The sequence below is a fragment of the Lissotriton helveticus genome, chromosome 8 (genome assembly GCF_964261635.1).
Source record: "Lissotriton helveticus chromosome 8, aLisHel1.1, whole genome shotgun sequence".
NCBI classification, from domain to species: Eukaryota; Metazoa; Chordata; class Amphibia; order Caudata; family Salamandridae; genus Lissotriton; species Lissotriton helveticus.
Window position 1 is genome coordinate 734531448 of NC_136069.1, and position 27587 is coordinate 734559034.

Genomic DNA, 27587 nt, shown 5'->3' on the forward strand with positions numbered 1-27587 from the left:
GCGCGGTGGGGCCCTCAGACTCCCGGGCATGGGTGTCACTGCACTTGCTGCACCTGCCTCCCTGGTGTGACCCACATTTTGACGTGTCTTTGACATGTGAGCGCCGCCTGTCTCCTTTCAATGGACTCCTCGCTGTCTAGGAAGCAGCGACCACAGTTGCCTGTGTGGGACATGATGCAGGCAGTGAAAATGGTCCCAGTCACTGCTAGCTCGGGAGTCATTTCCCATAATAATCTGGGATAATAGCCCCCCTCCCCCGTCAGGCCTCTGGACCCGGTGCAACTGCACCTGCTAATCCATTTCTAGCGTGTCCCTGGGTGCTAAACTGCTACCATTTCCAGCACATTGGCAGAGTGAACTGAACACTCGCCCTGCAGTGCTGTATTATAATTTCATTTCTATAGCGCTTCTACCCCCAAGGCAGAGAGATTATTGAAATCTGACTTTCTCCAACTCCAGTACTCCTGGTCTGTGTGCCTTGGGCGGGTCCTGTGGGTAGCCGGTGAGTGGTACACCCCTGCAGCCCCTCTGGGGCTGAATGGTCTCGTCCTAGCCCGCAGGGACCCGCAGTCTCCTCAGAACACTCCCAGCGCCACTCTCTCAATGAAACCCCGTCCCCCGCACCCTGGCAGCGGGGCAGAACCTGCCCGTCATTTAAAATGAGGGAGGAACAGAGCAGCAGCTGGGCAGAGCTGCGTTGTGTTTAGTACTGTGCGCTTTTTTAGGGCAGCACCCGTTTGTATTTGATGAGCCGTGCCGTTGAACCCAATCATTTCACTTGTGACGATCTGTCTGATCAATCTGATATTCACATTTTACTCTTTTGTAAGTTTTATACAATTCCCAGGAAAAGGTGGATACTGCCTATTTTAAAGTATATGAATTTTAGACAATGCCGACCTGCCTTTTTAGCTATTCTGAGGTTAGATAACATTTTTACTGTCGCATCTCTTTCGGCTTTTCTTAAAAATGTTTTTATCTCACGGAAATCAATAACTATTTAAGTCGTATTGTGTTATATGCATGATATTTATATGAAGTTGGATACCTTGATTTTTATTATTCTGTATCGTATATTTGCTTGATGTTTAATTGATGATGTGATGTTACTGTACTTTCATGGTTATTGTGTAATATAACCGAATAAAGATATCTGACTGACTGACTGACCCAATCATTTCAGAGGCCCTTTGACGTATTTAGCATAGACAGTGACGTAACGAAAATTGAGACCCCCCTATCCTGCAAAGTACACGGAGCCCCCCCCCCCTGCAAAGTACACAGAACCCCCCCCCCCCCCCCCACCCCGTCTGAAGCTCTCAGGCCAGGGGCCGACGCCCTTGCACGGTGCCAGAGGGTCCCCCTCGGAGCTCAGGCGGGGGCTAACGTTACCCCACTGGAGTATTTCCACACTGTTTTTTGTCAGCTGTACGTGGGAAAGAGTGCTGCCCTCACAGAGGAAGATACCTCTGTTCTTTGTGAGCGGAGGTGCCCAACAAAGTTCCACCTGGGTCCGATTCGTGCCAGATTGTCAGCATATCCACATAAAAGACTTGCACAGTCCATGCGTCTGGGAGTAACTGATTTACATAATGAGCGGTTATCCTGAAAACAATTGCATGGGTCTGATTCTGCTTTGGAAAAACCCGTCTTAAAAGCTAGCACCCCAAAATATGAGTTAGTATAATAATCAAAATTGCATGTTCTCTTTAAAAAAAAAAAAGTATGGGCAGAAATCCAAGCCACCACGTTTCCTTCCCTGGAAGCACCCCCTCCCCCCAGTGTTCTAGGTAAGAAGGAGCTTGAATATTGGCAGCTGTTTTCACGTAATACCCAAATCTAGTCACTGATTGCATGGCACTCAGTGAGGTGAACTCTCACCACTGACGACTGCAATGATCTGCAGATCACACGTTTGATTCCTGGAAAGGACAGCCAATTCTTTTATTTTCCTGGGATCAGTCAACTGGGTCCCATTAAATAGGGTAATAGTAGCACCAGTTATTTACAACATTCAGTTAACAAGGGCTGTCTGAATCCCTATAAAACTTGCTATATCACAGTACAATATGAAGAACATACTTGCTTCCTTTCCAACTGCTTGAGTCCCTTGCTCACTTTGCCACTGGATTCAAGCAAGCCGGGCTGAAGACGGCTGAAATGCCAGAAACCGGTCCTCGGAAGCTTGTTTCCGGTCCAGGGAAGGCATGGCTTGGCAGTTCGGGCTGGACTGTTCCCATGAGGCACAGGGGCAGACTGATTTGCATATGGCCATGTCTGAACTGGGGTGGCAGAGTGGGCTAAAGAACGGTGATGGATCAAACCCAGATCTGTTGACTGGGTGTGAGTGTTTGATTGGTTCAGATGCTCCGTCCATCACCACCCCCTTTTGTACCACTTTGGTCTCAAGGATAGTCTGGTTTGAAACACAATAACGTTGGTAAAAGTAGATTTTGGCTTTGGGGTAAATAAAAAAGTGCAGGCACTCGTTTTCTTCTGTATGTATTCCGAAATCAGGTGACCTTGCTTCAGCCTTACATACCCAGTTGCAGGAGCATGGCTAACCCACCCATGAGTGTCCTGACAGGTGGGCGTGTGATATTTCAGCTGGTTTTGCCGTTGTAATATTGTTAACCCTTTTGGTAAGAAAACCGGGCTCTGCCTGGAAGTTGTTAAACCCAGGGCTTTAAGTGGGATGAAAAAACTAGGGGGGCTCTCAAAGGGGCGTGGCCAAAGTAATTATGGGCGCGGCTTAAAAACACCAGCTAAAAATCTGTGCTAAGCAGAGTGTGCCGCTCGACTTGTATTTTGCTGTGTCTGTCATTGCATCCAGATATATAATACAACAAGTAACATACCTACAAGAAGTCAGGACTATTGGCTTTGTCAATAGTTGTTAGTTGCATAAGATAAATAAGCAGCAACTATGGCTTTTATATAATATTGAAAAAGTTTCCACCTAACTTGACACCACTGCAATGTTGCTGCACCTGAGTTTCAAAAAGGGAAGGGAAATCCAGAGAGAAAATGACTCTCTTTAAAGGATTTCCCTTCCACTACAACGCTCATCTGGCATGACGTCATGCCATAACTTCTCCACTAGTGAGAAGTGAGCAGTTTGAGCAGCACACATCGATGGGCCTGCTGTCAGTGCTATCCGCCTGTGCCAGGGCACCAAACAGAGCCCGATAGAGACCCGTTTCGAGGCCTCCTTTAAAAAACTGCCGGTGCTCAGACCCGGTGAGACCCGACCCACTTAAAGCCCTGGTTAAACCCCTTCCCACACTCTCCATCCTGCACAGCTTCTCGTTTCTATAGGGAGACCTAGGGCTTTACGTGGAATGAAAAAGTTGGGACGCTCTTTAAAAGGGCGTGGCCTAGGATGCATAACTGAGAAACCTTTCCAATGGGCTTGGCCTGTATAATTAAGGGTGCGGCTTAAAACACACGAAGTAAAATCCTGTGCTTTCCATGGTACCACCCGACTAATACTTTGGTGCCTTTCTGTGAGCTTTCATTGAAGACATATCACACAGTAACGAACATGCAAATGTAAATGTAAATGTGGGTGTACTTGTAAAGCGCACTGCGACTCCATGGAGTATCCTGGCGCTGAAGACCGCTGGGGAACCCGTCCTGGTTTTCCCTGTGAGATGGTCCCTTTCTGGGTATCTCCAAGGTGAAACCAGGCATCCCCGGCGTCTGTGGGGGGCCATTGTAGAGATGAGGCAAGCTTAATGCCCAGAGTTGCCGAGTGTGTTCCCTGATTAGAGTAGGCACCGAGGCGAGAATTATCGAGTCCGTTTTGACCCTGGTCCATGACCCTGCCGCGTCGGGAATTGAACCCTGGTCCCGGGCCGTTCTCTGCTTACGGGTCTGCCTCCTCTAACCAGTGAGCCACACCACTCCACTAAATGGAGATGCACCTAAACCAACGAAACCTATTGCCTTTGCCAATGCTTGTTACAGGTAACAAATAACTACAGAACAACAATGATTATGTTGAGAATAATTACAATTGAAACATTTATCAATTTTGAAAATACAAGCGAATTAAACATTTTAAGGTCTGTAGAAGGGGTGGTAGTGTATCAAACACTCCCGCTCAATCAGTCACACCGCTTTCTGCTGTTGGCTTTCTTTTACACACCTCTGCCCTTTTTCTCCCCAAGTCTTTCTGAATTCCTCCATTTGAACATATCACACCTCATCTCCTTCCTCTTCTGCACCATGAATTAATTCTCTCATACTTGCATTTTCTTCACTTCATCATCATTACACACAATGCACCCGCTGATCTGTTAGCACTGCATTTTCTTCTACTTTCACTTTGTCATTGTGTACTTCTTCCATTGGGGGCTGGCCGGCACAAGTGAGAGCGGTGGGGTGGTGGAGTTGGGCGGGCCAAAGTCGACAGATGACGGTTTAGTTCAAATTAAATAAAAATACACAAAAATACTTACCTTGCGCTGGCCGAATTGCCACACCACTCTTACCTGTGCCGGCCGCCACTGCTTCCTTAGAATTCCAATTCCAATTGGCACACATGACCATCATTCTGTGTGATCTGCAGAGAGGCCAAGGATTGGATGAACATGTATTCCGAATCAGTTTGTGACCCAGTGATGGGCACTGTGAGAAACTTGCACTACCTTTAGCCTGAACTTCTGAGCTCTCAATTGTGGCCCTTTATAAACACCCACCCACAACCTGGATTTTCACAGACACCTAGAAGAGAACTCAGTTCACATTAAGCACTGTAGAAGATTAATAGTCTTCACGAAAAATAAAAAAAGACAATATTTTTGAAAAAGCTAACACTCTCGGTGAGTGTGAGATTAAGTAAAACGTGTGGAATGTGACAGAAACAACTACTGCTGAAAGGAATCACCTGAACAGTTTTTACAGCCATTGTGTACTCAATCTTTGTTTTTTGCCTGTAAAGTTATGGACATCATAATAGGGTTGGATAGGCAGGGGCGTAGCCTGGTCAATAAGATTGTGGGGGGGGGGGGGGCTTCAGATTTCCCAGCAGTTACGCTGGGATATCTTGTTAAAACACAATATATGAGAAGCAACATGAGGGGGCTTATGGGGCAGTGGAAAGAGGCGTGTGTATTGTTAGTGGCACTTAAAACACAACATTTTTTCAGGCCTTCAAAACAGAGATGAACGCAAGTGTGTGTTTGTCAGTGTAGGCATGTAGAAATCCCAGGTGAAATTTGACAGACACTTTACCATTTCCGACCGAAAGCACTTGTCCCAACTACTTACAAAAGAATATTTTTTTAGGTGGGTTTACTACCACAAAGACCCCCACCCCCCCAAGCTACTAGGGACCCATTTCAATGTTCATTTTTAATCACCGGTTCTGAGCCCTGAAGTGACCCGGGCCTGTTAAAGCCCTGTGGATATAAAGCTATCCCCCATGCCCCTCAAAACTCCCCTTTAAACATAATGGTACAGCCAACTTAAACTGCCGCCAGCAGCTCGGGCTTGTATTTGCAAGCAGCAGAATATACCTGGAGCTGTGGTACAGCCCATGCGCAGGCTCGCCTGGCTTGCGCACAGCTGGTGAGAATACGTGCACAACTCAAGAGCAATTTTACTTCCTCTGCCTATGTTCTGGGATGAAAGGATAGGGAATCTCTGCCTCTGCCTCCCTTCCCCACTGCGATGCTGCAGTTTGGACCCTACCATCTTGCTACCATCTCCTTCCAAATATTCCCACCCATTCTTCGTTACACTGTAACCTGAAGGCCAGTCGGAGGTACTTTTCAAAATTGAGTCATTGGCGGGTGGAGAGGGGAGTGGGAGGCCGGGGATACATTTTCCATATTTTATGCGATCAAATTAAATGATGCAAAAGACACACAATTGGTGGACGGAATGCTTAACAAATCAAAACATTCACCCCCAGGCAAATGTTCTGGGTTAAATCCATCATTCTTTTGCACACCATGCCACCCCAGTTTAGACCCGGCCTTATGCAAATCAGTCTTGACCCTGTGCCTCATGGGAACAGTCAAGCCCGAACTGCTAAGCCAGGGTGTTTATAGTGTTCACCTGGACCAGAAACACGTATCCTAGGACCGGTTTCGAGGTTTCATCCCTCTTCAGCCAGGATAGCTTGAATTCAGTGGCACAGTGAGCCCGGGACCCACGTCTGGGCATACCCGGCACACTTGGGGTGAGAAAGCAAAAGACACACAATTGATGAAAGGAATGCAGAACAAATCAAAACATTCAACCCCTGTCAAAAGATCTGGGTTAAATGCATCATTCTTTTGCTCCTCATGTCACCCCAGTTTATACCTGGCCATATGCAAATCAGTCTTGACCCTGTACCTCATGGGAACAGTCCGGCCCAAACTGCTAAGCCAGGTCCTCCCTGGACCGGAAACAAGCATCCTAGGACTGGTTTCAGGGTTACACTCCTCTTCAGCCAGGGTAGCTTGAATCCAGTAAAACATACAAGATGATGGACGGATTGTTACACAATGGCAAAACATTCACCCCCAGTCACAGATCTGGGTTTCATCCATCGTTATTTTGCTCACCAAGCCACCCCAGTTCAGACATGGCCATATGCAAATCAGTCTTGACCCTGTGCCTCATGGGAACAGTCCAGCCGAACTGCCAAGCCAGGTCCTCCCTGGACTGGAAACAAGCATCCTAGGACTGGTTTCGGGGTTTCACCTCTCTTCAGCCAGGATAGCTTGAATCCAGTGGCACAGTGAGCCCGGGACCCATGCTGGGCATACCCGGCGATCTTAGGGCGAGGAAGCAAAAGACACACAATTGATGGACAGAATGCAGAACAAATCAAAACATTCACCCCCAGTCAAAAGATCTGGGTTAAATCCATCATTCTTTTGCTCACCATGCCACTCCAGTTTAGACCTGGCCATATGCATATCAGTCTTGACCTGCACCTCATGGGAACAGTCCAGCCTGAATCGCTAAGCCAGGTCTTCCCTGGACCGGAAACAAGCATCCTAGGACCGGTTTCGGGGTTTCACCCCTCTTTAGCTAGGATAGCTTGAATGCAGTGGCACAGGGAGCCCGGCACCCACGTCTGGGCATACCCGGGGCACTTAGGGAGAGGAAGCGAAAGACACACAATTGATGGACAGAATGCAGAACAAATCAAAAAATTCACCCCCAGTCAAAAGATCTGGGTTAAATTCATCATTCTTTTGCTCACCATGCCACTCCAGTTTAGACCTGGCCATATGCAAATCAGTCTTGACCCTGTGCTTCATGGGAACAGTCCAGCCCGAACTGCTAAGCTAGTTCCTCCCTGGACCGGAAACAAGCATCCTAGGGCCAGTTTCGGGGTTTCACCCCTCTTCAGCCAGAAAAATTTGAATCAAGTGGCACAGTGAGCTGGGGACCCACGCCTGGGCCTATGTGGCGCACTAGGGCGAGGAAGCAAAAGACACACAATTGATCGATGGAAGGCAGAACAAATCAAAACATTCACCCCCAGTCTAAAGATCTGGGTTAAATCCATCATTCTTTTGCTCACCATGCCACCCCAATTTAAACCTGACCACATACAAATCAGTCTTGACCCTGTGCCTCATGGGAACATTCCAGCCCGAACTGCTAAGCAAGGTCCTCCCTGGACTGGAAACAAGCATCCTAGGATTGGTTTCGGGTTTTCACCCTTCTTCAGCCAGGATAGCTTGAATCCAGTGGCACAGTGAGCCCGGGAACCATGTCTGGGCATAACCAGCGCACTTAGGGCGAGGAAGCAGTAGATACACAATTGATGGACGGAATGCAGAACAAATCAAAACATTCACCCCCAGTCAAAAGATCTGGGTTCAATTCATCATTCTTTTGCTCACCATGCCACACCTGTTTAGACCTGTCCACATACAAATCAGTCTTGACCCTGTGTCTCATGGGAACAGTCCAGCCCGATCTGCTAAGCAAGGTCCTCCCTGGACTGGAAACAAGCATCCTAGGATTGGTTTCGGAATTTCACCCCTCTTCAGCCAGGATAGCTTGAATCCAGTGGCACAGTGAGCCCGGGACCCATGTCTGGGCATACCCGGGGCACTTAGGGCGAGGAAGAAAAAGACAGACAATTGATGGATGGAATGCAGAACAAATCAATACATTCACCCCCAGTCAAAAGATCTGGGTTAAATCCATCATTCATTTGCTCACCATGCCACACCTGTTTAGACCCGGCCATATGCAAATCAGTCTTGACCCTGCACCTCATGGGAACAGTCCAGCCCGAACTGCTAAGCCAGGTCTTCCCTGGACCGGAAACAAGCATCCTAAGACCGGTTTCGGGGTTTCACCCCTCTTCAGCCAGGATAGCTTGAAAACAGTGGCACTGGTTGATGAGGGCTGAAAGCCCAAAACCGGTCCTAAGATGCTTGTTTCCAGTCCAGGGAGGACCTAGCCTGGCAGTTCGAGCTGGGCTAGTCCCACTTGGGTCAGGGTCAAGACTGATTTGCATATGGCTGGGTCCAAACTGGAATGGCACAGTGAGCAAAAAAACAATGGATTTAGGCCCAGATCTCTGTACTGGGGTGAATGTATGACATTGTTCTGCATTCTGTCCATCAATTCTTATTTTTGCATCAAACTAAATGATGGCGCATGCTGATGCAAGTATATTTAGCTAAAAGTGCTGACCGCCCGAAAATAAGCTCTGCCTCTGAAGCAGATCATTCTTCCGCGAGCTTACACTGCACGGACATCTTTCGCATTCGGAGAGGGAGGCTGCAGTGCTAATTCGGGAGTGGGCTAGGATTTGCATCTGCAGTTGTCACGCATTAAAGACCATTCCTGCAGTGGGCAAGAGATGACGTAGAACTGAATGGTGCAAAGATGCTCAGTTCTCGTTCATTAAAGAGCTCCTTCTTTCTCATTAAATGCACGAATACAACAGCGAGGCAAATGTCAGTTAGTTCTTTCACTGTGTGAGTGTTTTTTCTCCAGCAGGCACATTGATACTCAGGTGCACTTTACTTTCCATTGCAGCCAACTCCTCAAGGGTGCGGGCAAAGGACACATGAGCGCACAAATCAGGCCATTGAGAGGGTGTTTATAGTGTTCAGACTCAGAGCACTTACAGTGCACTGCTGGCCACTGCCTTTCGCTGGGCGTGTCTCACTAAGTATGGGTGAGTTTTAAAGAGGGTGCAGCAGAAAAGAGGGGTCAGACATCTCTGTAATTAATTCTTAGAGAATGTGTTTGAGGGTATCCCCGAATGTCCAGTAGTCATTCACTTGACCACTCACTCATTCTCCTACTCATTCAATTCCTTACTTGCCCAATGTTCTCTCACTCACTCACTCACTCACTCACTCACTCACTCACTCACTCACTCACTCACTCACTCACTCACTCACTCACTCACTCACTCCATAGTTGTGTTCTTTCCCTTGACTCCTGGGAATTGAGCAACTGGCCAGCGCTCATTTATCCAATGAGGTTGTCCACTCCTTGCAGCAATGTGGCACTTCCGGTTCAACCCATACATGCCAGTTTAGTTGTGGCAGCACCAGTGGCATAACGAAACCTGTGGGCCCCGCCCCTGCAAAGTACATACAGGCCCCCGCACCCTGCAAACCCAGTCCGGAGTTCTCAGGCCAAGGACTTGCCAGTGCCAGAGGGGGACTCTGGAGCTCAGGGCCTCCTGCACCGTGGGGGATTTTGTTACACCACTTGGCAGCACTCGTGGTTATTTGTGCCTCCCTCACATAATGATGTGCATACCGAGGTGGGGAGTGGGGCTAGGAAGTGTTGAAAGGTCTCCTTGTAATGTAGAAACTCAATTGATCTTTGAGGTGGAATGTTACAATTACACAGGCATGTCCTACTCCTCAACCTATAGATGGCAAATTTCAGGGGTCACCTCTTTATTTAACAAGGTAAAATATTATTACAATATAAACATTTATGGATACGGTAGTTACTTGGCAGGTCAATCAGTCCTCCACTCCCATAGAAGGGTGAGCTCATTGTCTTCTAGTCTAACAACCTTGGTGAGTGAATTCTAAGTCAATAGAAGGTCCACACTGTTTTTGTTTCCTCGGGTCCTCATCCTGACTTTGTTTTGTACGTGTTTTAGTGTCTTGCCTACAGACTTCACTTGTCCCTGGATTAGGATGCTGGTCAGTGGGAGATTGTTCATATTATGGATGACCCACTGTGCTCTGGCCTTCATTGGACAATTCAGTTCCGTAGTTGCTGGTGAGTGTACCATCACCTATCTCTGTGGACCAAGGTTTATTTTTCATCGTCAGAATTTGACCAAGAGCAAGACAGAGAAAGGCAGAAAAGGGAAAAAGATGGAGAAAACTTAAGACAGAAAAACTGTGATGCAGGTAGTGAGAAGGTAGGTCTGAAAAATAGCCTGCAAGAGGAGGATAAAGAGAGAGAAGGGTAGGGTGATGGAGAAGAGGTGGACTCAAGCCTAGACAGCCTAGGTATATGGCAACCCTCGTGGTCGTTGCAATAGAGTATGCATACCACCAAGATATAAATCGGGCCCTTACTCTTTTAACTCCTTATCTGTTTCGAACGTTCCGCGCCAGTGCGGAGCGTTCTATTAAGCGGGCGGGGCCGCGTCGGCCAATGGACATGCGCAGCACTATGGAGGTAGTGCTCGCGACGGCGGTCGGCCGACACCTGCAGCGAATGGGTTGAGTCCCAATCAACTACTGGAGTACACTTCTAAGGCCCTCCAGAGCCTCAGGGGAAGCCCTTTGTAACTCACAGGGTGTAAGGAAGAGGCCAGCTGCAGGGTCCAGTCCCAGTCTAGTTGCCACTGGTTAGCTGGGTACTTCCAGAAAAAGTCCTCTTGCAGCTTGTTGCTCCCCTGTAGTCACACAGGAGGGGAGCCAAGTGACCATTAGAGTCCAATTCTTAGTCAGGGTTAGAAGGAGGAGCAGGTCCCATCCTTCAGGGCCCCTCTCCAAGTCACAGATAGCAGGTCCAGTCTTCTTCTGATCTTCAGTAAGGGTTCTGAAGAGCGTGCCTAGTAGTGCCACATTTACAGCTATCACAGGCTAGTGTGTGACGGAAACTCCTGCTCACTCCCTAGCCAATGCAATAAAAGTTCCCAGAGCCACCCTTCCTACTTTTTCAGTAGTTCCTGTTTGCTTTGCTGTAAACAGGCCCAAAGTGCCAAATCTCAGGGCATTTATTTTCAAGATGGTGAAAATCTTCAGCCACACTAAACATGGAGTCTGAGGATTGGGGCTGTGTGTGGGGAAGATACGACTGTAATCCTAGTGTTCTCCTAGATCAAACACTACAATACAGTTTGAAACAGGCATTGTACCCACAACAAACCCAGAGACAGAAGTTGGTAGGACAAAATTAAGGTACTTCAGCAACCAGACTGGGGATCCACAAGAATGGTCTTGGTATCTTGCTCTCTCCCTTTCAAGTGCACCCCAAGTGTTACATTTGGCCCTACAAACCTGTCAATCTGGATTTGACACTGTGCTGTTAAAAGGAGGCCTGGAGCCAGTACCCTACATATTCTGTTGTGCTCGGAGGATTCATCTCTGCCAATTCAGGTCAGCCTATTGTTTGCTCCAGGGAGGCATTTCCCACATCATTCACACATGCTCAAGGCATGAGCAGAGGCTGCCAGCTGCCAGAGGTTTATGTTAGTTAGCCTTCTCACATTTCAGGTAGGAAAAGGGTAACTTTCTAAAAGTTGCTTAACACTAATATTTATTAAAAGCCCATCTTAACCATTGATTTACATTTTTAATAACTATTGAAAATAGTAGTTTAATTACAGTCTTCCTTTTTCTCTCCTGAGTTATCAGTGTTAGTATTTTAATCTATACTTTGGTTTTCAATGTATGGCAGTTAAGTCTGCTAAAGTAAAAAGTGATTTAGGACCATGTCACTGTTGGGACGTGGAAATATTAATTTTCTAAAAGTCCCACTTTTAAATACCGGGCACCTTACCTTGTGGGCTACGAGTTTTACATATATGGGAATTACTAATCTATAAAAGGGAGATTTTACCTGTCAAAAAAAGTCATTTTAACAGGTCACGCTGCAACAGTATGGCTACACAAGGAAGGCCTGAAACTATATTTTCTTTTGTCACACTAGTGGATGGCACAAGAAGTCCACAGTCTACAGGGGACAGTTTACTGTTCATGCATGCCATGGTATATTTACTAATCAAATGTTATGGCCTTATAGAAACTATAAATATGCAAGTCAGGGATTAGAACATTTCTCAAAGTTTTATGGATCAGAACATATACACTGGGTCCTGTACTGCAGTGCCCCAGTTTTCAGAGTCTAAAAACCAGCAATAATCTAGAGTAAAAAGCGAAAAATCGGGGAGACAAAGCAGAAAAGTCAGATTTCAAACAGACACTAACTTACCCCAAGGCTCTAGAACAGCTCATATGACATGTAAGGAGTTTCTCAATTTTGCAGGTGTAGAAAATGCTTGTATGGTCTTTACATTTGCCCTTCTCGATCCAATATAGATCCTTAACTGTCACATCAATGTCAGAGTTGTTTCAAGATATCTTCCAATTTTTATGCAATGAATTGTCATCTTAATATTTTATTGCTATAGCTTACAATATACAAAACAGCACAAAGAACAATAATAGCACTTTGAGGAAACGTTCGCAGTAGTTAAAAACTACAGCAGGTAAAATACCAGGGAAACACACAGTAACAAATAGTACTTCACATATAAACAATAAGACAGAAAAACATTAGATCTCGCCATTCTTAAAACCTGTACAGTCGCTGGTAGGCAGGATCAGTGACTGAGTAGAGACATTGTGTAGCGTACATGGAATACCAGATACCTATATTTAAAAGAAGAGGTTTTAAGGCAGCCTGTTGTATTATGTTAAGGGTTTTACAGACAGAGGTAAAGTAAAAAGATCAGTTTTAAGGGTGTCCCTGCATTTGGTGGAGCAATGCCCAGATTTTAGTGAGAGGAGAAGATCCTTCCAGAGAGTTACGGCAAATTAAGATAAAGAACGGCCCCATCCGAGACTTGGAAATGGAAGGAACAAACACTTGCTTTGCATAGGTGGAGTGAAGGGAACGAGAAGGAAGGTGAGGAGTGACCTTTTGCTTCAAGTAGCTACGGCTTTAGTCACTCACAGCATTGTGGACCATGCAGAGGTCCTTGAATATAGCACCGTTTTAGATGGGAGGTCAGGGGAGTGACTTAAGGTGCGAGGACACTGGGTAGCTGGTTGGAAGAGCCCTAAGATTCTGGCTGCTTAGTTCTAGACGACTTGAAGATGATGAGTGAGGTAGTCGGAAATCCCCAGGTCGATACATTTACTGTAGTCAAGGCGAGAAGTAATTTGGGGACTCCACGACATGGGCCCCGAATACCTCAACAACCGCCTTTCATTCTACACTCCCACCCACCAGCTCCGCTCCGCCAGCCTCGCCCTCGCCATCGTCCCACGGATCCGCAGATCCACAACCGGAGGAAGATCGTTCTCCTACCTGGCCATCAAGACATGGAACTCCCTCCCCGCACACCTACGACTGACCCAGGACCATCTCACCTTCAGGAAGCACCTCAAGACCTGGCTATTCGAGCAGTAACAGCACCCCCCCTCCTGTCAGCGCGTTGAGACCCTCACGGGTGAGTAGCGCGCTCTATAAATGTTCTGATTGATTGATTGATTGAATGCACAATAGTTCCGCAGGCATCTAGGGAAAGAAATGGGACAATCTTCCTGACCACTTTTAGAAGAGTGCAGCATGTTCTGGATACCTGTCTGATTTGTTTTCCAAAGGTGTGTTGATTGTCAATGATAATGCCCAGATCTTTGACCGAAGAGACAGGGGTTGATGTTGAGCCCAAGTCAGGGTTGGCGGGCCACCAGCAAGAGACCAGGGTGGTGATTTGTGACCGAAGGGAAGAATAAAAATAATTCTCAGTTAAGCTTGAGAGAGTTTCTCTGCTTCCAGCAGGCAACTGCGCTCATGCAGGCATGGGAACTTGACAGGACCTGATTTGGATTGCCTGGGATGGAGTTGATGATTTGGGTATTATCATCGTATGAGGAGTGGATCAGCTGGGCCCAGGGAAAGAGATACATTTTGAATAGAATGAGACTCCAGGAAAAGCTTACAGAGCATAGAGGTGGTTGAGGATTCAATTCAAATGGTGGTAATCTGATGGTCTGAGTTCTGAGGGACAGAAAGCCACAGAACCATTTCAGTGCAAGGTTACAGATGCTTATTTCACTCAATTGTGTCAGCAGAATGAGTGAGAGGTAGTGTCAAAGGTCGCTGAGAGGGCTAATAATGTCAGAGTTGCAGAGTGGCCTTGAACAAGCATCCAAGCGTACATCTGTGGTTGTCTACTTGGGTAATAGACCTGGTTTCAGTAATGTGGGAGCGTCTAAAGCCAGATTGTGAAAAATGTAAAATGTTTTCCCTTTAAATAAGTAGAGAGCTGGGTGTTGATACCTTTTTAAGATTTTGGAAAAGGTGGTAAAAACTGATATGTGGCAATAATTTCCTAGAGCTTCTGGGTCAGCTGAGGATTTTTTAAATAAGGACATGACCTGAGTGTGTTTCCAGTTTTTCTGAGACAATAGCCTCTGCTTTAGAGAGATTACAGGTTTTTGCAATTATGAGGGTCACCTTCCCCCAGGCTAAGGCTCGAATTTGCACGCTCCTTTGCTCGTTCGCTCCTTTGTCTGATCTATACCCGGCTCGAACCCTCATGTTCTACCATAATATTTGTACTGTATATTTGCACATAATTGTACATGCTGTGAAGCGCTCTGATACCCTCGGGTCCAGCTAGCGTTATATAAAACTCCTAAAATAAATTTGGGGGAGACCAAGGTCAGAAAGTGAACCTCACCTAATTAAATTTATGAATGGTTTGAATAACGGACGGGGCAGTGCCTTGAAATTGGGAAAGAACAGATGGGTGAATGGGGGCTTCATATCTGCAGTGCAATTGTGGAGGAGGTGGCATGGAGCAATTCAGTTTTAGAGTAGATGAACTGAATCAGGCCCTGATGGAGTTTTTTGGAGGGTGAAATGGAGGGGTTGTAGACCTGTGGAGAGAGCCGTTTTTGACAATATTAACCTCTCTCAAGATGAGTTGGCGGTAAACTCAATATTATCTGCGTAATACTAGGCCTGAGTATCTCAAATATGGCTTTGGCACTTTTTGATGGCCAGTTTGTGCTGATGTTTGTCAGAAGAATTTTAAGAGGAGTACCATTTGTGTTATAATGACTTGCAATGAAGTTTAGCAGGTCTGAGTTCTTCAGAATACCAAGATAATGAGGGACAGGTACCATGAAAAACAGAGCACTTGACAAGGGCCTTTTTTGTTCAAAGCATTTGTAATCTATGAATTGGATTGTGTTACTGACAGTGCTAGAGTTAAAAAAAAAGGGCATGTACAGTTCAGCTTGCAGAGCATGGGTCATCTAAGAGGGGGTAATCTTTGGCCAATGTCCAATGAAGCATGGGTGCCGTTTATGAATGGCAGAGCAATGCAAATTGCCCGGTGGCAGAACAAGTAGTACTACTAGATGGTCAATTCAAGAGATGAGGCTTGTAGGGGGATGTGTTGTCATAGGTGGTGTAGATAGCGCTAAGTGTATGGTCAACGCGGTGCATTGAGAATTTTGTAAGCAGGGGAGGCCGTATGTGTCCAGGGTGCCGACTAGTGGTAGGGGCTTCCAAGGGTAAACAGCATTTACAACGCAACTTTTACAACGCAGTACCTTTTCCATGCAACTTTTACAACGAAAGTCGTTACAACGACTTGCGCTGGGGGGCGCTCTAGGATAGGGAATAGTTAATTTACTATCCAAAACCTTCCCTACTATCCACGGGGACTGGAGTTGGAATAGTAAATTAAACTATTCACTATCCAGCACCCCCCAACACAAGTCGTTGCAACGACTTGCGTTGTAAAAGTTGCGTGGTAAAGGCATGCGTTGTAAAAGCATGCGTGGTAATGACATACATCCCTTCCAAGTCTTCAGAATCTTCTAACGGATTGTTAAAATCCTCGAGGATGTGGAAATTGTGTGTTGAGGAGAGGTGGTGCCACAGGATGGATAGATTGGCGGCAAAGGACGTTTTGGGCCTAGAGGGTGGTAAATCAGTGTGTCTGAGTAGGATGCACTGGGGCTGGAAGTGAGTGAGACAGTCGAGACTGCATTGGGGAAGATTAAGAGTGGAGGAAATGATTTTGGGGGAGGTGTGAAAAATGATAGCAGTTCTTCCCCTTAGTTTGCTTGCATGGACAACATGGCGGGTGGCCTAGCTGGGAGGGATAGTGGCCATGATTTCTGAGGTAGAGGCTTCATGGAGCCAGTTCTCTGCAAGAAAAATAGCTGATGGCTGATTGTCTGAGCTGAAGTTAGGGATCTCTGTTTGATGTTTTGAGAGAAATGTGATGGAAATTGAATAGTAAGTAGGTTTGGGAAAGAATGTATTAAAGTGAGAGGTGAGGAGGTAGACATGAGAGAGAGAACATCAGAAGGAAGGGGAGCAAAGAGGAGAAGTGGCTGCACTTACAAGAGAAAACAATTGTGTGTACTGCAAAAGTTTTGAAGGAAAAGAACATGCCTTCTTCTGACCCTTGAGTGCAAAGAAGTCCCAGACAGATTAAATTCACAAAACCAGGGGACCAAGGCAGGGTCTCTAGCTCTGGTCGTGGTCTGGAGGTAAATGGACAACAATGGACTTTACTTTGGTGACCCTTTGGCATGCCTTCAACCTGCCTACTAGCCACCTAAGAAACCAAGGGGGAGAAGGGGTTGTGGCCCTCATTTCAATAATGAAAGTGGAGGGAGAAAATAAAACACTAACTAGAACCTGGCAGATCTGGTTCCCACCACCAAGTTCCCTTGGCAGTGCGAACTACACATGAAAATAACTTAAGTTAAAATGAGCGGGTAAAAGAGAAATCATAAAAGCATTAAAATGCAGTATTCACCGTAGGGTAGTAGCTCAATAAAATCTAGGAAGTCAGGAACCTCCCAGGTAGATACAAGGAAAGTGATTGGTGGTCTGTACACCGAGGCCCAGGCGCCCTGGTGCTAGATGAGAGAGTCAGTGGAATGGAATCAACTAATGACTCACAGGTGTGCTGCTTAAATAAGTAGCCATGAGGGGGGGGAGGAGGCGCGACCTAAGTTTTAATAGGGAAAGTGGGGGAGGTGAGAAAATAAAACACTAACTAGCTCAGAAGAGAGCAAAGTGCATAAGGCTCTGACATTGCCAGAGGAAGACATACTTGTGCAATGGCATCTCCTCCCGCATCAGACCCCTTGCAGGCACAGAGAGCTGACACATAAAAAAATCCAGAAAAAAGTTGCAGTCACAGGGATTAGGAACTGTAGACCAGTAACTTTCCGAATCCCTAGAGTAGCTGTTCCTATGAGTAAGTGCTAGCCCATTCGGCAGCGGAGAAATTGGGAAAAAGGAAGGGTAATTGCTAATCACCTGTCTTAATAAATGAGTGAAGGTTGGATGCATCCATAGTGATTTTGACGTACCACCTTGGGAGCACGGGTACTGGACCTCTTTTTCTTAAACTCCTCGTCCCTCTCTTTGTGCATTAGACAGTACATTTCAAAGCCAGGAAGTGGTTTCTGCTCAAAGTAATGTAGAGGTTGTACCAATCCTATTAACTCTCTCCTCTTCCCTCAATGCTAAACTTCTTAAGGGTGTACTCCACCCATGGAAATTTTCCCAAGAAGGTGGACTGCAGGGTGTCTTTTTTATAAAGAGTTTCATATAGCGCGAACTAGACCCGAGACATCGGGTATCAGAGCACTTTACATGAGCGCCAGTTTCCTTACAGACGGACACATTCATTTTTGTTAGGCATGGGAAGATTAAGTGATTTGCCCAGAATCACATGATGTTGAGCGTCGTTGCTGAGACTCGAACACGGTTCCCCAGCTTCGAGGTCCACAGCTCTAACCGCAAGGCTACATCCTCTCCCACAGGGAGCATAGACACAAACTGCAAAGAAGGTCTTTAATATGAATGAACCAGAGGGTCTGATCACCCCAGTTTAGGTGGAGCATCTTGTGCATTGCACTTTTATAAAATGACCCAAAATTGTTCCACAAGAACCTTAGCTAGAATATTGGGTGCTAGTAGGAGTTACTCAATGATGGAACTGACCCTTAGATCACCCATGACAGTTATCTCTGGGATGGGTGCCAACACCCACCATAGTGCACAAACCTGTTTTCTGTGATGGAAAGCCCATCCAACAACTTTACCCTCATATGCTGTCTCATGAGTGCCTTTTACCGAAGCCTTGGTACGGTAGACTAACAGGGTCTCAGCTACGATGGATTCTCTCTGTTTGGCGCTAAATTAGTGAATTTCCCTTTTCACTGCATTGAGTTTACTTTGAGCCTTACCTATGTGTTTGACAGAGATGCCAGTCAGGGAGGCACGTAACCCAAGCAATCAGAAGCCCAGGCAATTTCCACGGTCCTACCCGGCAGGACAAAACTGGAGGACACTACTGATATTTGATTAATAATTAATAATTAATTCACTTAATGACAAGCTCTTTCTTTGTAGCATTTGAAGGAGCTCAACAGAGGTTTCAAAGCTATTGGTGGCTTGGCAAGGAGTACAGGTTGACCTCAAACAGAAGAACAGATAGATATCTGTCCATCAGAGAAGCAACACCCAAGGCAGCACCCAACAGGAAACCCTCTAATCATATAGGTGAAGATTAAAGAGGTGCTGGGACAACACAAATTGTTTGGGGACAATGTGGTGGTTAGGAAAAGAATTGGTCATCCTCCTCACTTCCTATAGCTACACTCAAATAATTTCATTTTTGTAAAGGCATTTTCTTTAGTGGATACCCTAAAATGTGATGTGGATGTGACTTTCCTGGTTCCTCTGTGGACATCCCTAATTTAGATCTCTGGTGTGGCTGGTGAATCCCAGAGACACTCTGCCACTTAATTCCCTGCATTTAACATGCTATGTAAGAGCTCTGGTTACTGACTCATATTTTGTAGCTTAGAGTGACCATTACAGATTTCATGCAGACCTCATTCCATGTAAAAGAGCATGTTTTTAATTCAAAAGAAGGCTCAGCGACTTATGCACTGGCAGCAGAGATTGCCAGATAACGTCCTTTCCATACATTGAATCCTGACATGGCTGGATTTGTGTATGGGCTGTTGAAGGATTATGAACTATGCATGATTCAACTGTCATAGTACATGGTGCAGAAACACGTCCCAATGGCATGAAAAGTTAACAGTCACCTTTGAACTGCAGCACTTACTGTGCCTTCTACTAATGTGGCAAAGGAAAATATGGCTTCCGGACTATCATGGTAGCCTGATTGCCCCAATATAAAACCTGCTGTGCAACCTAGTAAAATAATCTTTTTTGACAGGTAAAAAACCTCTTTTAAATATTAGTAAGTCACCCCTGTGCAGGCCTACTAGCCCACAATTTAGGGTGCAGGGTATGTAGAAGTGGGATCTATAAATTAATGTTACCATTGTCGCTACAGTAACATGGTTCTTAAAGCTATTTTTACCGTGGTAAACCTGTCTGTCCTATGTAGAAAATCAGATTACAGATTAAAATACTTAATACTGTATGTCAGGAGTGGGACCAACTACAAAAATAATTAAACGTAAATTGTTAATAGTTAGTAAAATTTCAATTCAATGGTTAAGTTAGATTTTAAATAAATGTCAAGGAAAAGTAACTTGTAGAAAGTTACCTTTTTCTGCTTGTAGTTCCTGGAAGCTAATTTGCATTAACTATTCAGCTCCTCCTAGTCTGTGCTCAGCCCGGGAAGAGGTATAAAATACATGAGCAAAGAATAAGCTGAGTTGAATGGGCAGAGTGAACTTCTTTGAACTCCACAGAAAATACGAGGAGGTGGGGGGCTGCGAGCATCCTGTGAAACACAGCATCAAAGCCTGCTTTACAGGTCTGTTGAGCCGTGTGTAACACTTGAGTGCACTTGAAAGGGGAAAACAGGATACCAAGACCATACTTGTGTATCCCTTGCCTTGATTGCTGAAGGAGGCTGATTTTGTCTTACCAGGCATCTGTCTCTGGCTTTGCTGTGGGTATTGTGCCTGTTTCAAAATGGATTTTAGTGATGGATTTGAGAGGATACTGGTGATCTCCCTGTGACACTCACACACAACCCAGCTCTTACATCCCACATTTAGGGGCATATTATGATGTCCGTCAAAGTTGTGTCAGGCAGACACCGTCTCGGTCTAAGGACCGACCGAACTCTGGTCGGCGGTTCCGACCCCCTGATTACGATGTGACAAACACTGTTCACTCGCATACTTCCTTTTCTCTATGGAAGATTGTGTTACGGCCATACCGTCCATAATACAATCTCCTATAGGGACATTGGTTTGTGTGTAAGACCCTGCATCCAGTGGCAGGCACCCCATGGTGCCTGCCACACAATACAGGGTTTTACACAGGGGTACCCTAGGTACCCCATCGGACACCAACCGTAGGTCGCGGAGGCAAGGGGGTCTGCTAGGGTCCCCCAAAGTCGCTTTCCAACAGCCTTTCCATGTTGGAAAGGCCGGCACGGAAAGGCTGTGGGAAACCAACATCGTCATCCTGATGGCTAAAATTCTATCGATAGGGAATTATAGTGCAGCTCCGACCGCCACGAAGACTCTGAGAGCCGGTCGGAACCGAGTCGGAATGAGTGGCCGGTTTACATTCCGATCGCCGACATAGTAATTGGACAGTTGGACCACAAACCAACTGTGTCGGTCAGAAAGCCTCCGACCGCTGTCGGAAATCTTCTGATTTGCGGTTGGAGGCTTTCTGACCACCATCGTAATTGGCCCATATGTTTAGCTGAGGACTTTCACCATCTTGAAAATTGCATTTTGGCCCTTCTATTGCAAGGCAAACAGGAACTACTGAAATAGTGGGTATGTTTGCTCCTGGGAACCTTTATTCCATTGGTTAGAGAGTGCCCAGGAATCACTCATACCCTCTACCTGGAGCCAAGCATAAATGTGGCACCCAAAGGCTCCTCATCAGGACATTGCAGGATGTTCAAAAGGATACCAGCTGGATTGAGCCTGATGCACTTGGTATTTGTGACATGTGAGAAGGTCCTGAGGAGAATGGACTCCCTTCCTCTTAAAATCCAAGTACAGAAATATATCCAAGGACCATAAGGTCGATCCCCTGGACAACTCCAGGAATATAAAAAAGCTGAAGAGGAGATTTTTATAAAGAATCCCAGCTGACCAGTGGCACCTGGAGATGGACTGAATGTTTCTGTTGTCCTCTGCCTGACATCCAGAGAGTCTCTAAGTGTTCCTGTGCAAGGTGATGGAGGCCTTCAAAGTGCACCTATTCTGCGTGTGGGCACTAAATGAAGTTTGGTAACTTTTTCAAAACTTTTTGCTCTATAGTTTCAACAAGTGGACTGACCGCGAAAAGTATGTGGCTGGCACTTCCATGGCATAAGCCTGAATTTCAGGTTTGTTCAGCATGAGAAGAGTTTTTCTTCAATAAAATGACAAAGTCCCTTTTCAGACTGGGACCTAGAAACTTTTTCAAAACTCCCTAATTCCAGGACCTCTCTGGGTCAGTCTATTTGGTGTATCCAACCCACGCTCCACCACGGTCACCCTCAAATCACGCCTTGGTCCTGGTTTACAGCGGCCAAGTGGCACTTCGTTCTTCTTACCATTATATTCTCTTTGACCTTTAAAAAAAGTTACATTTTCACTTTTCCTAATTTGATTTATTATCATTTTGGTGTCATTTTGTTTATTAAACTTTACTCTATTTTTATAAATTGGAGTGGGATTTTTTTTCGTGTTGTGCTTTCCACTTGTTAATTGTTTTGGTAATTCTAAATGATTTACACATTTTATCTATGTTAAGCCCGTCAGCTCTGTGTCATAACTACAAGAGTTGAGCTCAGGTTTAAATGACTGAAACCTTTGACTGAATCTAATGAAATAGTGACTTTATTGCCTGTGCTGGACACCAATCCACCTACACTAATAAACCACTTGCTCATATTATCTCCATAAGAATAATATGTATAAGAAATTGTATAGTGACTAGGCAGCAGAAACAGCACCATACCTGTTCAAATCAGTTCTGCACATGTTAATTGCCAATGGGGCAATTACAGAGATCAGTACCACTGCCCAAACCAGTGGTAAAACCAAGAAAAGAGCAAACAGTTCTACTACAGTGGGTGCTATGAGGTGGATCCTGCTTTCTGCAGCATGAGCAATCCAATGTTTTCCTCACCTTGCCCTCCTCACCTGAGGACACGTGAAATTCAGATTCGGAAGGACACCCCCACACCTATATGGATCCCGATTGGGCATTGGAAGTTTAATAATGCAGACTCCCTATTGTCACAATGTACTGCTTTACCATTAGTACTGCTTGCATGGGTGTGACCCCTTAGCTCCCTCTTCTTCTATCTCTTTCCATTTACCCTTTTGTACTGTTATGCCATGGCATTTACATTTGCAATGAGGAGACCTGTAGGGACCCACTGTGGCATCAGCTTGGTGCTGCCTTAGCGTACCATGTCACACTTCTACCCCTGCCGTTCCTCTGAGCGGGCGTGTCTCTCCCTTCCGCTTTGTGGCCTGTGTCAAACTGATTCTGCCTGCTATGGTTCCATTTCTATGTAGTCTAACCAAACAGTGGAAAAACAGCTCAGAGGTTGTTATGCTGTATCATGACGTCAAGATTGTTGAGCAAACATTGGTCTTCTCTTGTACTGATAGAGTCAATGGCCATCTCCATGTCCAGAAAATGGAGGGTCCTGAGAAGCTACCTCAGCGCTCCTGGAGCACGTAACTCTACGGTGCAGAGATACATTTTCTATCATTCGATTATTTTTGTGATGCTTTTTAGTTTATTAACCTCTCTTTTTCCAAATGAATTATATCAAAGCAGTTTATTTAATCCGCATGTAATAGCAATTTTCACCAAAAATGTTGTATTAAAAAAAGAATACGTCCAACATATGTTTCCAACTACTCTCACTTTTAAGGCTGAAAAAAATTGCTAGATATAATTATAAATATATCAATAGCATCTTCAGTTGGAACTGCAAAAGTAATATATTGAAGTGATAAAAATTTTTCACCTTTTACATTAAAACTGGCTTAGCTTATTAATATTATTTTCAAACAGTTCTTTACAATGTCAAGATAAATTGTTTCCAAAATGAGCTATTCAGTGTTTATTAATTACAACATACACTCTCTTATAAACATGGATCAGTTCTAATAGAGTTATAACTCAAGCAAAATATCAATTTTAAGTTCCTGATCAATGCCTTTCAATATTACTTAAATTTTCTTGCCAATGTCATACTTTACTCCGTTTTAATTTATTAGTTTTCCATTTGACTCCATGATCAATATCCCAATCTGAAATATAACAGTTTTATTTTCTGACCTTATTTTTCATCAATTGTCTTCGTGTTAATAAACGTATATATCATAAGTTATCCTTGCAAATTTTATTTCCAGATTTAAGCCTGAGGACACACCCATTTATTAGCGAGAGCTAAGGGATATTATAGTTGGAATTGTCAACATTTCTATTTATTCTATTAAAAGACACATAATACCAGATTACATACCTCAGGGTATAAATTAACAACTCAAAATAATGTCACGATACCAATTGAATTCTATTTGACATCCCAAAATCCTGATTTTTCTGTTAGCATTGGTAGTACCGTCAGGTATTGACCTTGAAATAAGTGTGAAGACATTGGATCACATTAAATTCTAAGGTCCTGATTACAATGGCACCACTATCCTGGCTGGTGGGCGGACCACCGCCGACGGCCTGTCGTTGACGGTCCACCTGACATCCTAATCAGGCCCTTACTGATCAATTTACATTTGTGCCATTTTGAGACACAAGCACATTTTAAAGTTGGCATTCTAACTTACTAGACCATATGTCTTGATCAGCCTTCATACATTAAAGACAAGTTTACCATTTCTACCGAATCAAAAAACAGACAATGCCTTTTATTTATGTGTTCTGAAAACCTGCAGGTGGTGCGTAAACACGCACTTTGTACTTGTAGTCGTTGCTGACGAGAAGAAAGGCTGGCAGTAGCTGTTCCACTTTTACTGCCAACCTTGCTTCTCATCAGCAACGACTATAAGAACAAAGTCGAGCTAGAAGGTACTGTATGAATTCACTTGGAGAGATCACTTCGAAGTAGCAGATTGAGGGAGACCTCGTTCAGGGAAGGGGTAAGGGTTCTGTTCAGTTGATGTTTTCCCACACCACATGAACATCTGGTGAAAGGCTGTTCCTGCTTCTTCTGCTCTGCACCCTAATTTATCATACAGAAAAGGGGGTGGTGATGAACAGAGTGTCTGAATTAAGCAGACCACTCTTACCCAGTCCAAAGATCAGGGCTTGATCCATCACCGTTATTTATCTCACTGCCCCATCCCAGCTCAGAACCTGGCTATATGCAAATTAGTCTGTCCCTGGCCCAGTGCATCATGGGAACAGGGCAGACCAAACTACCAAGCCAATTCTTCACCAGAAAGGAGACAAGCTACCGGGGACCGGTTTCTGGCATTTCAGCCTCTTCGGCCCGGCTTGCTTGAATCCTGATGGAGCAGTGAGAAAGGGACTCATGTCTGAGTATACCCTGCCACACCTATAGTGGCCAAAAACGATACAGAAAAGGGGGTGGTGATGAACAGAGTGTCTGAATTAAGCAGACCACTCTTACCCAGTCCAAAGATCAGGGCTTGATCCATCACCGTTATTTATCTCACTGCCCCATCCCAGCTCAGAACCTGGCTATATGCAAATTAGTCTGTCCCTGGCCCAGTGCATCATGGGAACAGGGCAGACCAAACTACCAAGCCAATTCTTCACCAGAAAGGAGACAAGCTACCGGGGACCGGTTTCTGGCATTTCAGCCTCTTCGGCCCGGCTTGCTTGAATCCTGATGGAGCAGTGAGAAAGGGACTCATGTCTGAGTATACCCTGCCACACCTATAGTGGCCAAAAACGATACAGAAAAGGGGGTGGTGATGAACAGAGTGTCTGAATTAAGCAGACCACTCTTACCCAGTCCAAAGATCAGGGCTTGATCCATCACCGTTATTTATCTCACTGCCCCATCCCAGCTCAGAACCTGGCTATATGCAAATTAGTCTGTCCCTGGCCCAGTGCATCATGGGAACAGGGCAGACCAAACTACCAAGCCAATTCTTCACCAGAAAGGAGACAAGCTACCGGGGACCGGTTTCTGGCATTTCAGCCTCTTCGGCCCGGCTTGCTTGAATCCTGATGGAGCAGTGAGAAAGGGACTCATGTCTGAGTATACCCTGCCACACCTATAGTGGCCAAAAACGATACAGAAAAGGGGGTGGTGATGAACAGAGTGTCTGAATTAAGCAGACCACTCTTACCCAGTCCAAAGATCAGGGCTTGATCCATCACCGTTATTTATCTCACTGCCCCATCCCAGCTCAGAACCTGGCTATATGCAAATTAGTCTGTCCCTGGCCCAGTGCATCATGGGAACAGGGCAGACCAAACTACCAAGCCAATTCTTCACCAGAAAGGAGACAAGCTACCGGGGACCGGTTTCTGGCATTTCAGCCTCTTCGGCCCGGCTTGCTTGAATCCTGATGGAGCAGTGAGAAAGGGACTCATGTCTGAGTATACCCTGCCACACCTATAGTGGCCAAAAACGATACAGAAGAGTATACCCTGCCACACCTATAGTGGCCAAAAACGATACAGAAAAGGGGGTGGTGATGAACAGAGTGTCTGAATTAAGCAGACACTCTTACCCAGTCCAAAGATCAGGGCTTGATCATCACCGTTATTTATCTCACTGCCCCATCCCAGCTCAGAACCTGGCTATTATGCAAATAGTCTGTCCCTGGGCCCAGTGCATCATGGGAACAGGGCAGACCAAACTACCAAGCCAAATCTTCACAGAAAGGAGACAAGCTACGGGGACCGGTTTCTGGCATTTCAGCCTCTGCGACTGAGTCTGAGTATACCCTGCCACACCTATAGTGGCCAAAAACGATACAGAAAAGGGGGTGGTGATGAACAGAGTGTCTGAATTAAGCAGACCACTCTTACCCAGTCCAAAGATCAGGGCTTGATCCATCACCGTTATTTATCTCACTGCCCCATCCCAGCTCAGAACCTGGCTATATGCAAATTAGTCTGTCCCTGGCCCAGTGCATCATGGGAACAGGGCAGACCAAACTACCAAGCCAATTCTTCACCAGAAAGGAGACAAGCTACCGGGGACCGGTTTCTGGCATTTCAGCCTCTTCGGCCCGGCTTGCTTGAATCCTGATGGAGCAGTGAGAAAGGGACTCATGTCTGAGTATACCCTGCCACACCTATAGTGGCCAAAAACGATACAGAAAAGGGGGTGGTGATGAACAGAGTGTCTGAATTAAGCAGACCACTCTTACCCAGTCCAAAGATCAGGGCTTGATCCATCACCGTTATTTATCTCACTGCCCCATCCCAGCTCAGAACCTGGCTATATGCAAATTAGTCTGTCCCTGGCCCAGTGCATCATGGGAACAGGGCAGACCAAACTACCAAGCCAATTCTTCACCAGAAAGGAAACAAGCTACCGGGGACCGGTTTCTGGCATTTCAGCCTCTTCGGCCCGGCTTGCTTGAATCCTGATGGAGCAGTGAGAAAGGGACTCATGTCTGAGTATACCCTGCCACACCTATAGTGGCCAAAAACGATACAGAAAAGGGGGTGGTGATGAACAGAGTGTCTGAATTAAGCAGACCACTCTTACCCAGTCCAAAGATCAGGGCTTGATCCATCACCGTTATTTATCTCACTACCCCATCCCAGCTCAGAACCTGGCTATATGCATATTAGTCTGTCCCTGGCCCAGTGCATCATGGGAACAGGGCAGACCAAACTACCAAGCCAATTCTTCACCAGAAAGGAGACAAGCTACCGGGGACCGGTTTCTGGCATTTCAGCCTCTTCGGCCCGGCTTGCTTGAATCCTGATGGAGCAGTGAGAAAGGGACTCATGTCTGAGTATACCCTGCCACACCTATAGTGGCCAAAAACGATACAGAAAAGGGGGTGGTGATGAACAGAGTGTCTGAATTAAGCAGACCACTCTTACCCAGTCCAAAGATCAGGGCTTGATCCATCACCGTTATTTATCTCACTGCCCCATCCCAGCTCAGAACCTGGCTATATGCAAATTAGTCTGTCCCTGGCCCAGTGCATCATGGGAACAGGGCAGACCAAACTACCAAGCCAATTCTTCACCAGAAAGGAGACAAGCTACCGGGGACCGGTTTCTGGCATTTCAGCCTCTTCGGCCCGGCTTGCTTGAATCCTGATGGAGCAGTGAGAAAGGGACTCATGTCTGAGTATACCCTGCCACACCTATAGTGGCCAAAAACGATACAGAAAAGGGGGTGGTGATGAACAGAGTGTCTGAATTAAGCAGACCACTCTTACCCAGTCCAAAGATCAGGGCTTGATCCATCACCGTTATTTATCTCACTG

At 45.7% G+C, this 27587-nt stretch overlaps 1 protein-coding gene across 1 annotated transcript in view; it reads left to right on the forward strand.

The window, feature by feature from the left end:
- Positions 1-27587, forward strand: part of COL4A1 (collagen type IV alpha 1 chain) — a 594749-nt gene that overhangs the window by 816 nt on the left and 566346 nt on the right. The window lies entirely within an intron of this gene.